General features: G+C 37.0%; 1 long non-coding RNA gene across 2 annotated transcripts; it reads left to right on the forward strand.

The window, feature by feature from the left end:
• The first annotated feature begins 740 nt into the window (after window positions 1–740).
• On the forward strand, window positions 741–4,959 carry LOC133804953 (uncharacterized). Of its 2 annotated transcripts, none has more exons than XR_009878716.1 (6): window positions 741–1,119; window positions 1,628–1,741; window positions 1,961–2,083; window positions 2,295–2,405; window positions 2,506–2,562; window positions 4,693–4,959. It is a non-coding gene; the product is annotated as an uncharacterized LOC133804953 (long non-coding RNA). The 2 variants fall into 2 exon arrangements; XR_009878717.1 differs by having other exon boundaries at window positions 1,632–1,741.
• The last annotated feature ends 6,432 nt before the right edge of the window (window positions 4,960–11,391 follow it).

The raw sequence follows: 11,391 nt of genomic DNA on the forward strand, positions 1-11,391 counted from the left end.
CCCTACTATTATTATAAACATTTAAACACTACTATTATTGATAAAATTGCATTTTATTTATTAAAAATAAAATTGCAATGCGTAAAATATGACATATATACTAAATCAACATATTTGCACGTTAATTTTGTATTTAAATAATTAAATGATAAAATATGTTTTAAATATACTAATTAACTAAATTTTCATAGTCCAAGTAACTTTCAATTATTTATGTAATAATAAATAATTAATATTTTACTACTAACCTGGTAGCACTCAAAGTGTTGAAGGTGAATAGCGATGAGTGTAATTCTGAAAATAAAGTTATAATAATAATAAAGTTAAATTTTTATTGTATTTATATTTTTTTATATAACAATATGTTAATCCACCAAACTATGTTATATATATATGGAAATTAATTACAATAATATTTATATATTTATTAATATATACAATTTATATATTTGGAATATTATTATTAATATATATCCAATTTGTTATTCAAAATAACTTAAATATTAATATTATATGATGATAATAATATCTTTCAAATTTTGTTTAATTTTTTTTATCTAAGTTATAAATTTTAGACCTAAATTTTTAGTTATTAATATTTTGTATTATAAATTTTAGGTAGATTTTAAAATTATTAGAGGTAAAAATTACATATTGGGTCAAGCCCAAAACAAAAAAAACACCTAAAGCCCATACATAATCCTAGATATTTCTCTTTCTCATCTAACCAAACACTTAACCTAATTATATTTCAACAGCCACCTGCACCCCCCCCCAAAACAAAACACCACCATCATCTCCAGGTACCCGAGCTCCCAACCTAGCCCTCGCCCTTCGTCACCTCCTCCGCCTCCCTCGCGCGCGACCCGAGCCCAGGCGTGACCGTCGCCATCGTCAGCTCGATCTCCGCCTCCCTCGCGCGCGACCCTGAAGCCAGGTGACCCCAATGGCAGAGTTGATCCCAACCTAGCCGTCGCCATCTTCGTCTGATCCATCTCTGCCTCCCTCGCGCGCGACCCTGAAGCCAGGTGACCCCGAAGCAAGACTTGATCCCAACCCAGCCCTCGCCATCATCGTCAGCTCCATCTCCGCCTCCCTCGCGCGCGACCCCGAAGCCAGGTGAGCCCGAAGCCACTCTGATCTTTGGCTCAGTGAACTGTTTATTTTTCTCTTTCTTGGAATATTGCAAATGAATTTCTGTGATTATAATCTACATTGGTTTCGAGGGAACAATACGGTGGAGCTGACTGTTAAAGTTTTTGCTTGTGAAATGTGAGAGTTGTGTTGATTTAGAAACTGTTAAAGTTTTTTATTCTTCTTTTCTATGATGTTTTGATTGTGTGCTTCACGCTCTGATCAAATTTCAATTTTATTCGAATTTCTCAATGTGAATCTATACCCATTGTTGCTTAACACCGTTGAAATTTATCAAATTTTCGTTACAGTGCTCCAAAAAAGGTCTGGCGTTTGGGCTATGAATTATATTTGAGAAGCAACTTGTACATTGGGTTTTAAGACTAAACTAAAAATAATGTTAGGTTCCATTGTAGAGTGTATAAGTGTGAAATTATTGCTGTAAGCCTGTAACTTAGAAGATTAATTTTGGTCCTTGTTCTTTGTCCTGTAGACAGGTTCCGGGAAGACACTGACATATCTTTTGTTGATATTTTCCGTTATAAACACTCAAAGATCAGTTGTTCAAGCACTCATTGTGGTGCCCACCAGGGAACTTGGCATACAAGTAAGAATACCATTCTGGAGTTTTTCTGTAATCGGGCCAAAAACTGGAATTTACATATTCTTTTTCAAAATATTCTTTAAAAGAGGGAAAAAAAATGCAATTTTAATTCTTGGCTGCAGTATTTGAATACGTATAACGGGTAGCTATGTATAACGGGTAGGAAGTAACTATGTATAGTTTAGAATGATTATGATTGTTCATTTTTTTTCACTGAATTAGGTCACCATAGTTGCTCGGACTCTGGTTGCAAAGCCTATGGAAAGTGATATGGAGCTGAAATCCTGTACTGTCATGGCTCTTTTAGATGGTGGATCATTGAAAAGACACAAGACTTGGCTAAAGGTGCTGTTCTTGTTACCTTGTAATGCATAATTAAGTTAAAAATCTTGGGTGGTCAATGGAAATGTGTAATGTATCCCGTTGGATTTTTTGTATTATTATTCTTTAGAACAATGTTGTTGTTTCAGTTTGCAATATGTTTAATTTTAGTTGTTTGTTTCACTGATTCTAATTTCATATTTGTTATGTTTTGTTCTTTGTGTTCTTGGTCTAGATATTAGACAGAGGCCAGGGAAGGCAATTGTCATCCCTCTCTGCGAAGAAGATAGTGATGGTGAGGAGGATCGTTGTACTGGTGGGCATTAGAAGCAGCAATCAGTGACAGGTAATTGGGACCAAAGGGGTAGGGGAAACAGAGGTCATATGTGGAGTATCTACCTATTTACTTAGTTTATTCCTGATTGGGTTACTATTTTTAATAACAGGGAAGGTCCTCAAGCAAACAAAGGGAAAATCAAGCAAACAAAGGGAAAAGCTTACAGGTATATGTACAATTATAAAATCTTATTAATGCTTGTAGGTCTCTGTCTACTATTGTATTGTTTTGTTATTTTATAATTTGTGTTTGGTTTTTAGTTTTAAATCTTATTATCCTAACAATTAATGGTTTTATTTCTCTGATTGTGTTACTATTTTTAATAAACTAAATTCATAAACTAATAACATCTAAAGTATTTTTACTCACAATGCATAATATAGGAATTCATAACTGAATTTGTATTAGCTTAATATAGTAATTCAAAACTTAATTTGTATAGGATGATTCCTAAACACAATTTGATTTGAGATAAAAATAAATTTCTATAAGATAAATATGTTAATTTATAATTGAATTTGTATGAGAAATGATATGGTACCTTGTGTTTTGTGCTGATTTGTGACTCACTATCTGGTTTTGTATAAAATGATTTTGCAATATTTTTGTGTGGCAATAATGATTTTCCTTGGAACTTTGCTTAGATTGAACACCTAATTTGAGAAAAAAAGGGTTGTAAATCAATTTAAAAAATACAACAAATGATGTATAATTATAAAGAAATTGAGTTAAACTTAATTTAAATAAATGAATTGACTGACCTGATTGTAGATTGAATACCTGATTTAAGAGTACATGAATTGTCTGGCCTGATTGTAGATTGAACACCTGATTTGAGAAAAAAAAAAGTTGTAAATCTATTTAAATAATACAACAATTTATGATTATAAAGAACTTGAGGTAGACGTAGTAATGATGTACTCTCATACTTGATATTTTGGCTGGAGAGAAAAATTCAATGTTGATAAAAGTAATCGATATGATAACTCTTATATAAGAGTGTGAATGTGATGTTAAATTATAGATATTATTTTAAATTTAATTTAAACTTAATATTGTTTAAAAATATCTCAACAGAATTAATTAAATTTAGAGATTTTTTATTTTGAATGATTTGGTTATTTATTTGCTCTGTTTTTTCACCCAATTAGTGTAATTGAATATTATTATATCAAGTTTAAATGATTTGAATGCATAGAACTTTAAAACAAAAAAAATCAAAAAATCAAGTTTGAGGTCTTATTACCTTATTTCACAGTAACAGATCATTTTAATAGTTTGAAAGTTTTAATAAAGTTTTATTTTTTTAAAAGTAATTTGAAACACATTTTTCCTATTCACGTTAATAATGAAATATCTTTCAAATTGTACTTTTATAATTAATGTTTATTTTTTGATTCTTTACACTCTTATAATAAATTCAAACTAAATTTATTATTTTATAATTAATGGTGGCTGTTATTTCCTAAATGTGTGGTTATAGTTAAATTTATTAGTTTTTTATTATTAAAAAATAGAATATACACAACAACCTTTTTTTTTTCTCTACTCTTCCACAACAGTATTTTAATTTCTTCTTCTTTATTTTAATTTATATATTTTTAAAATTTAATCTTCTATCTCAATCATCCCTTTCATTTCAACCTCTACTGAATAAACTAATCATCTAAGAGAAAAAAAAAAAGAAACAGAGGAAAAATGGCAAAAGAGTGTGGAAATTAATTTACTGAACATGTTGGATAGTAGGATAGTTGATTAATTGATTCAACCAACCCATTTATAATGAAAGACAAACTTTACTACTTTAGTACGTCAAATTTGTACAAAAAATGATTCAAATAAAATTGAAAGACAAACCATGCATATATATATTATAAAAACTGAAGTCATGATTGCTTTACTTGAGCCAAAATTATACCAAATTCCATATGATATGTTAAAGGTGAGATTTAGAATGTTAATCCACGACAATCAAAGTCAAATAAAATAAAAAAGAAACACAGGAAAAATGGCAAAAGGCTGTGGAAATTAATTTTAGTACACCCGTAACACAGAATTACCCTATATATATATATAGTAGGATATAGTTTTTAAATTATTTTTTAAGATATTTGTATTATTGTTCAATACATATTAATTTAATCAGTTTTGTTGAGTCATTAAACCACTTCAAACCACTTCACTGGTTCCTCACTTTGCAAGATTAATTGTATTCTCTCCTCATTCATAAAGACACTTCAAGTATAATTTCAATTCTGCTTCTTCCCAATTGACTTCAATTTCTTTTTCACTGCAGTGTAGGTATAGGAAGAACTGGAGCATACGGTGTAATTCAAACAAACTCACATATACCTCTTTCGGAAACCAAAAGGGAATTGGAACTGGGAAAAGATCAGTCACTATCAACATCGGTCACTATCCACATCGGTCACTATCCACATGCAGTAACATATACTTTTGATGTAGTGTAGATTTGTATATGTGATTAGTTTGTATAATATATTATATTTTGTATTGTAAACACTTAAATTGTATATAATATAGCTCATTAATTTTATAAAAATTAGTTTGGTTATTTTAATATTGTTTTTATATATATATAATAAAAAATAATTAGAAATGCTACAATAATAAAATAACAAAAAATATTAAAAAATAATTATATATTTGATTAAAAAACATAATTTAATTAATGTATATTAATTTTGCTACCAAATTTTAGTAGCAAAAGTATAGTTTTAAATTATTTAAGATTTATTTACTACTAGTTTAATAATTGTTTGCTACCAAAATTTGGTAGTAAAATCATTTTGTTGGATTTTAAAATTTTAATGACAATTGCTTTGGCTACCAGTTTAAAAGAAATTTGCTACCAAATTGTTGTAGCAAAACAATTTTAATAGACTCAAAAAGTAATTATTTTGCTACTAAATTTATCATATTTTGCTACTAAAAATTTAGTAGCAAATAAGAATTATTAGCTACAAAAATTTTTGGTAGCAAAATACTTTTAGCGAAGGGGTTTTAGCTACGAAGTTGCTACCAAAAAAATTTGGTAGCAAAATAGGTATTAGCTACTAAATATATATCATTTGCTACCAATTTTTTTGTAGATAAAAATCTTTTTTCTTGTAGTGTTCCACTAGTGCATCAAAAAAGAAGGCTACTCGACAAAGATAGATCAAGGGCCTTAAAAGAAAAAGTCGAAAAGCTGAAAAAGAATGGGTTTATCTGGGTGGCGTTTTATCCATCGTTGGTCTCTAATCCCGTGCTAGTTCCCAAGCCGAATGGCAAATGGCGTACGTGCGTGGATTTCACAGACCTTAATAAAGCCTGCCCCAAAGACTGTTTCCCACTCCCAAGAATCGACCAGCTGGTCGATGCCATTGCAGGACATGAGATTCTCTCATTCATGGATGCATACTCAGGGTACAATCAGATTAGTATGCATCCCCCTAACGAGGATCACACTAGCTTTCAGACTGATACAAGGCTTTACAGTTACAAAGTAATGCCTTTCGGTTTGAAAAACGTTGGTGCGACTTACCAGCGACTAGTCAACCACATGTTTAAAGAGTTGATCGGCACGAACATGGAGATCTATGTCGACGACATGCTGGTCAAGTCGAAGAAGGCAGAAGGGCATATAAAGGATTTGCAGGAATGCTTCAACGTCTTGAACAAATATCAGATGAACTTGAATCCCCTTAAATGCTCCTTCGGAGTAGGATCAGGGAATTTCTTGGGATTTATAGTTAACTTGAGAGGGATTGAAGCCAATCCTGAGAAAATTAAAGCCCTGATCGATATGAAATCGCCAGCGAAGATTAAGGATGTTCAAAGTTTAACCAGAAGAATTTCTGCTCTCAGTAGATTCATTTTGAAGTCGACAGATAAGTGCGTTCCATTTTTTAATCTACTTAGAGGCAACAAAAAATTTGAATGGACGGAGGAGTGCGAGCAAGCTTTTCAAGCATTAAAAACTCACATGGCGCAACCACCCATCCTGTCCAAGCCAGTCAATAAGGAAACTTTATTCATATACCTAGCGATCACAGAGTATACTGCTAGTGCCATCCTAGTAAGGGAGGAAGAAGGCGTGTAGAAGGTTGTTTACTATGTAAGCAAAAGGCTAATTGGAGCAGAACAGCAGTACCCGCCCATAGAGAAGCTAGCCTATTGCCTAATTTTGGCCTCCAGGAAGCTGTGGCCTTACTTTCAAGCTCACCCAATCACGGTTTTGACCGACCAACCTCTACGACAAGTCCTGCAAAAACCAAAGGTTATGGGTAGATTGTTGAAATGGGCAGTCGAACTTGGGCAGTTCGATATATCTTACTTGCCGAGAGCAGCGATAAAAGGGCAAGCCCTGGCTGACTTCATTGCAGAGTTCACTAAACTTACAAATAGCGAGTGGATTGAAGAGCCTAATGAACCAGAGTGTCAAAACCAAGCTCCCTCGGGGAAATTATTTATAGATGGTTCTTCTAATGAGTGCCACGCTGGAGCAGGAGTGATATTAATAACGCCGGAAGGGCATCAATTTCACTGCGCAATCAGGTTTGACTTCACTGCTTCTAACAACAAGGCCGAGTATGAAGCATTACTCGCTGGGTTGCGTTTAGCCAGGGACATGAATATAAGGGTGCTCGACATCTACAGTGATTCTCAGCTAGTGGTGAATCAAGTCATGGGAGAATACTAGGCATGGGGTTTAAAGATGGTTGCTTATTTAAACAAAACAAGAGATTTATTGGCTCAGTTCGACAAATACACCCTCCAACAAGTACCTCGCGAACAGAATTCCAATGCTGATGCTTTGGCCAAATTAGCAAGTGTAAAGGATGCTGATACTCTGAATATAGTGCCAGTTGAGCAGCTGTCTATGCCAAGCATCCAAGCAGAGGAGACCACTATGGTGATCCAAATGGCGGATACATGGATGGCACCATATATAGAGTATCTCACGCAAGGCGTGTTACCAACGGACAGTTTCAAAGCCAGGACCCGTCAGCAGTAAGCTACTAGGTATATCCTGGTCGATGGAATCTTGTACTGAAGGGGAAAATCAATGCCATTCCTTAGATGAATTTCAAAAGAAAAGGCCAAAGAATAGGCTTTTGTGGAGACCACACTGGGGGGCAAAGCTTGTCAAAAAAGATCTTGAGGCAAGGATACTTCTAGCCCATGATGAATGAAGACTCGATGGAGTTTGTGCAGAGGTGCAATAAGTGCCAGAGGTTCTACGAAATCCCACGAGCAGCCCCCAATGAGCTTAAATAGATGCAAAGTCTGTGGCCGTTTGCAGTTTGGGGCATATATTTAATCGAAAATTTTCCCACAGGGAAGGGAGGCATCAAGTATGCTGTGGTTGTCATCGACTACTTCACTAAATGGGGCGAAGTTGAGCCACTCGCAACCATAACGACCAAGAAGGTGCTGGATTTTGTGATCAAAAACATCGTTTGTCGCTATGGATTGCCAAGGAAAATTGTCTCGGATAACGGCACCAAGTTCGATAGTGATTTATTCACGGATTTTTTCGAACGGCATGGCATTATCAAGAGCTTTTCTTCAGTCGCTCATCCCCAAGAAAATGGACAAGTCAAAGCAGTCAACAAAACGCTAAAGGATACACTGAAGAAAAGACTAGAATAAGCTAAGGGGAATAGCCAGAACAATTTCTTGAAGTCCTTTGGTCGTACAGAACTTCCCATCGAATTGCAACATGCCATACTCCATTTTCTTTAGCCTGTGGATATGAGGCTATGTTTCCTGTTGAGTTAGATCTGCCTTCGCATCCCAGAATAACGTACGATCAAGGCTCAAACAGCCAACTACTGATGGAATCCCTAGACTCGGTCGATGAGAAGCGTGAGCAAGTCCAACTCCGAGTAGCTGCGTACCATCAAAAAGTCGCTTGGTATTTCAATTCTAAAGTGTGAGAAAGGAAATTCAATGTCGGAGATCTAGTACTTCGAAGAGTTTTCCTGAACACCCGTGACCAAGCTGCTGGAGTACTCGGACCTAATTGGGAAGGGCCATACCAGATTGAAGAAGTCCTTCACCCAGGCACCTACAAACTTGCTCGCTTAAACGGAGATCTCATTCTTCGCTATTGGAATGGAGAACACCTATGCAAGTACATTCAATGAATAATCCTTCTTAAAGGATTGACTTGTATTAATTTTACATTTTACAAGTTATGAAAAAGGGTTGGTCATTTTATGTGACTAATCACTTATAAGTGTAAGATCTTTTTTATCACTTGTGCAGACAAGTTTTGTCCATTTATTATAAGAAATATAAGGGACTGTGTGTAGCCAGTCATTCTTGCCAATTATTGTATTTTATGCAAGTATTTGCTCTATTACAATTTTAATTATTTTGCTCCGAGTAGTATTGTTCGAACAGGTTTTGGTCAAGCCAAGTGACCAAGGACCTAAATCTCCTCGATCACTTGGCGGGCATATAAGGTATCTAGTAAGTAAAGCACATCGAGAGGTATGTAAACACATGAGCAAAATAAGTGAAAGCATGCTAAGGTACTTAGAGTATTTTTCAAAATTTTGACATTTTGTTAAATAAACCAAAGTGTTGTGCTAAGTTCGGTCATGCAAACAGATGTTATAATAAGACGCAAATGTATTATAATATCAAAAAATAATTACTTTACACCGCGAGCAGTACTGCCCGGATGTAATTGTTCGATTAAAAGGAAAATAGCTTCCCGTGCAGCAATCAAAAATTAAATAAGGAAGTCTTTACTTCATGACCCGTAGGTCGTGTATTTAAAAGAGAAAAAAAAACTATGAAGTTATCGAGGAGTCTTGCGGCAATTGCTGCTGCTGCTGGTCGACTGCATCCCCAGCTTCTTCTTAGGCGCCTTCGATGCCGGTTGCTAGAGAAATTTCTAGAGACCTTGGAATTGTCTCTTCCTCCAGGCAAGCAACGCACCTAGCCAGCTCCGCCTCCCTGATATGATATGGGAGATAGGAAAAGTTGGCAGTGGGATTGTTCTTTCAGAATAAGTAGAAGCACTCGAACGATGCCCCCTCATAGTCTTTAAGGTTGCGGGCGTTCTGTTCCTCTAAAGCAGCAACCTGTCGGCGACTTATTGCAAGCTCATCTTGAAGCTTGTGGGCTTCCCGATAATTCCTGAGTGAGACCTCCTTGTATTGCTCCTTGGATGCTGTGATCTTATCGATACTTGCATCCTTCCTCTTCAGCTCCTCTTTAAGAGAAGCAATTGTGGCCTCGATCACTTGCAACGCCTCGAGGTGCTTCACCTCAGCCATTTTAAGATCCTCAGTTTGCTTCGCCTCGACCTCTTTGAGGGCCTCAGAATGTTTCGCCTCAACTGCCTTCAGCTGCTCGGCAAAAGTAGCCTCAGACGCCTTGAGTTGCTCGGTGTATTGAGCCTTAGCAGCACTGAGCCTATCGCTGAGTTTCTTCTCAAACTGAGCATTCTACGTCCTTGAAGATCGCCAGCCAGAGGTCAGGGTAAGCACCCCTTGCGATCAGAAAAAGATAAGGTCGTTAATAGGAGCAAGTTAAAAAGACGATTTGCAAAGCAGAAAGAAACTTACAACAAGCACTTCGTTCAATGCGTGGCTGAGGACCTGGTCGACCCCCATGGAGCAGGTCTCCTAGATTGCCTCCCGACTGCGTCGGTGCTTTTTTTTTTTGACAGCCTATCTTTGGCTGAGTTAAGCACCACACCCGTAAGGTCGTCTCCTGAGGCTTCTTCTCGATGACCAGCCGATTGCTGGATGGTAGATGTTGGAGGCATAGGGTCAACTGGAGCCGGAGGAGGAGTCTGTCCGACCGGAGACGGAAGATTTGGGTTTGTTGGAATTGGAGGAGTCGCCTCCCTGGTAGGAGCTGGTGGAGGAGTTATCTCCTTTGTTGGAGTAGACGCAGGGGGGTCGTTTGTTCGAGGCTTCTTCGAGGGTTGATTGCTGCAGCCCTCCCCAGACTGGTGCAAGTGAGACTTTTTCTTGCTCGCTAACTCGGTGTACAAGTCGAAGGCACGTTCAGCAAGCATGTCTGCAAAAAAAAAAAACGAGCGAACAATTAGGCAGTATAATAAAAGAAACTTACTAAGTTTAAAAAGAAAGGACAGAGAAATTGAAAGTATAATACCCGAGCTATCATTACTGGTCGCTACATTATTTATTCTACAAGTGCTACACTCACTCTATAGCCAGAAGAAATCTGAATTTAAAGTAGGAGAGTATTTAAAGTCGCCATCCCCGTCGAAGAGGTGAAGGGAATAGGCAGACTATCTAAGAGCGAGAAATCAGTACCATTCTCGTCCGATGATTCGTAAAGGGGTTCGAGAGGGACAGTGGCCTTATTTTTTCCCTTTCCCTGAGGGGCAGGGGGAGCAATAGCTTGTGGAGTATTGGAGTGTTCCCTGATTGTCACTCTGATTCTCACTCTGGTTGTCCTCCTTTGAGGTTGTGACACGTCCGGGTGCTGCTCAGGAATCTCCTTGCCAGTGGCACTTCCCGCTGTTGACTACCTCACGTCTTGGTGGGGTGCTAAAGGCCCGACCAGCCTCAAGTTGGCCTCTGTGACCAGCTATTTGACACTTTTCTCTATGTCGGTCATGCTGGCCAAGAGGGCTGATCGCATCTCCACGTATGGAGTAGGGTTTGGTCGCAACCAAGGGCCTGAAACGCACTAAATTTCTAAGGAAAATGCAGCAAAAAATTGGAGAAAGATTGACGACAAGTGGTACAAAGACTTTACCTCCTTGAGTGAAAGTCAAGTTATTCGCGACCATGTCAGTCGTCAGGAAATACTCCAGATGGTACCTCCCCACGTTCGAGATGTAGGTAGTGTCAGTCAGGAAGGTGCGACCTGCTTCCTAGTGACAGAAGTGGAAAAACCCCGTGTTTTCTTGGTTGGGGTTAGATTTTAGGTCGAACAGATAGTTGACCTCATGTGGTGTGGGGATAGGCCATTTCTTGTGGCTATAGAGGATATA

The sequence above is a fragment of the Humulus lupulus genome, chromosome X (genome assembly GCF_963169125.1).
Source record: "Humulus lupulus chromosome X, drHumLupu1.1, whole genome shotgun sequence".
Classification (NCBI taxonomy): domain Eukaryota; kingdom Viridiplantae; phylum Streptophyta; class Magnoliopsida; order Rosales; family Cannabaceae; genus Humulus; species Humulus lupulus.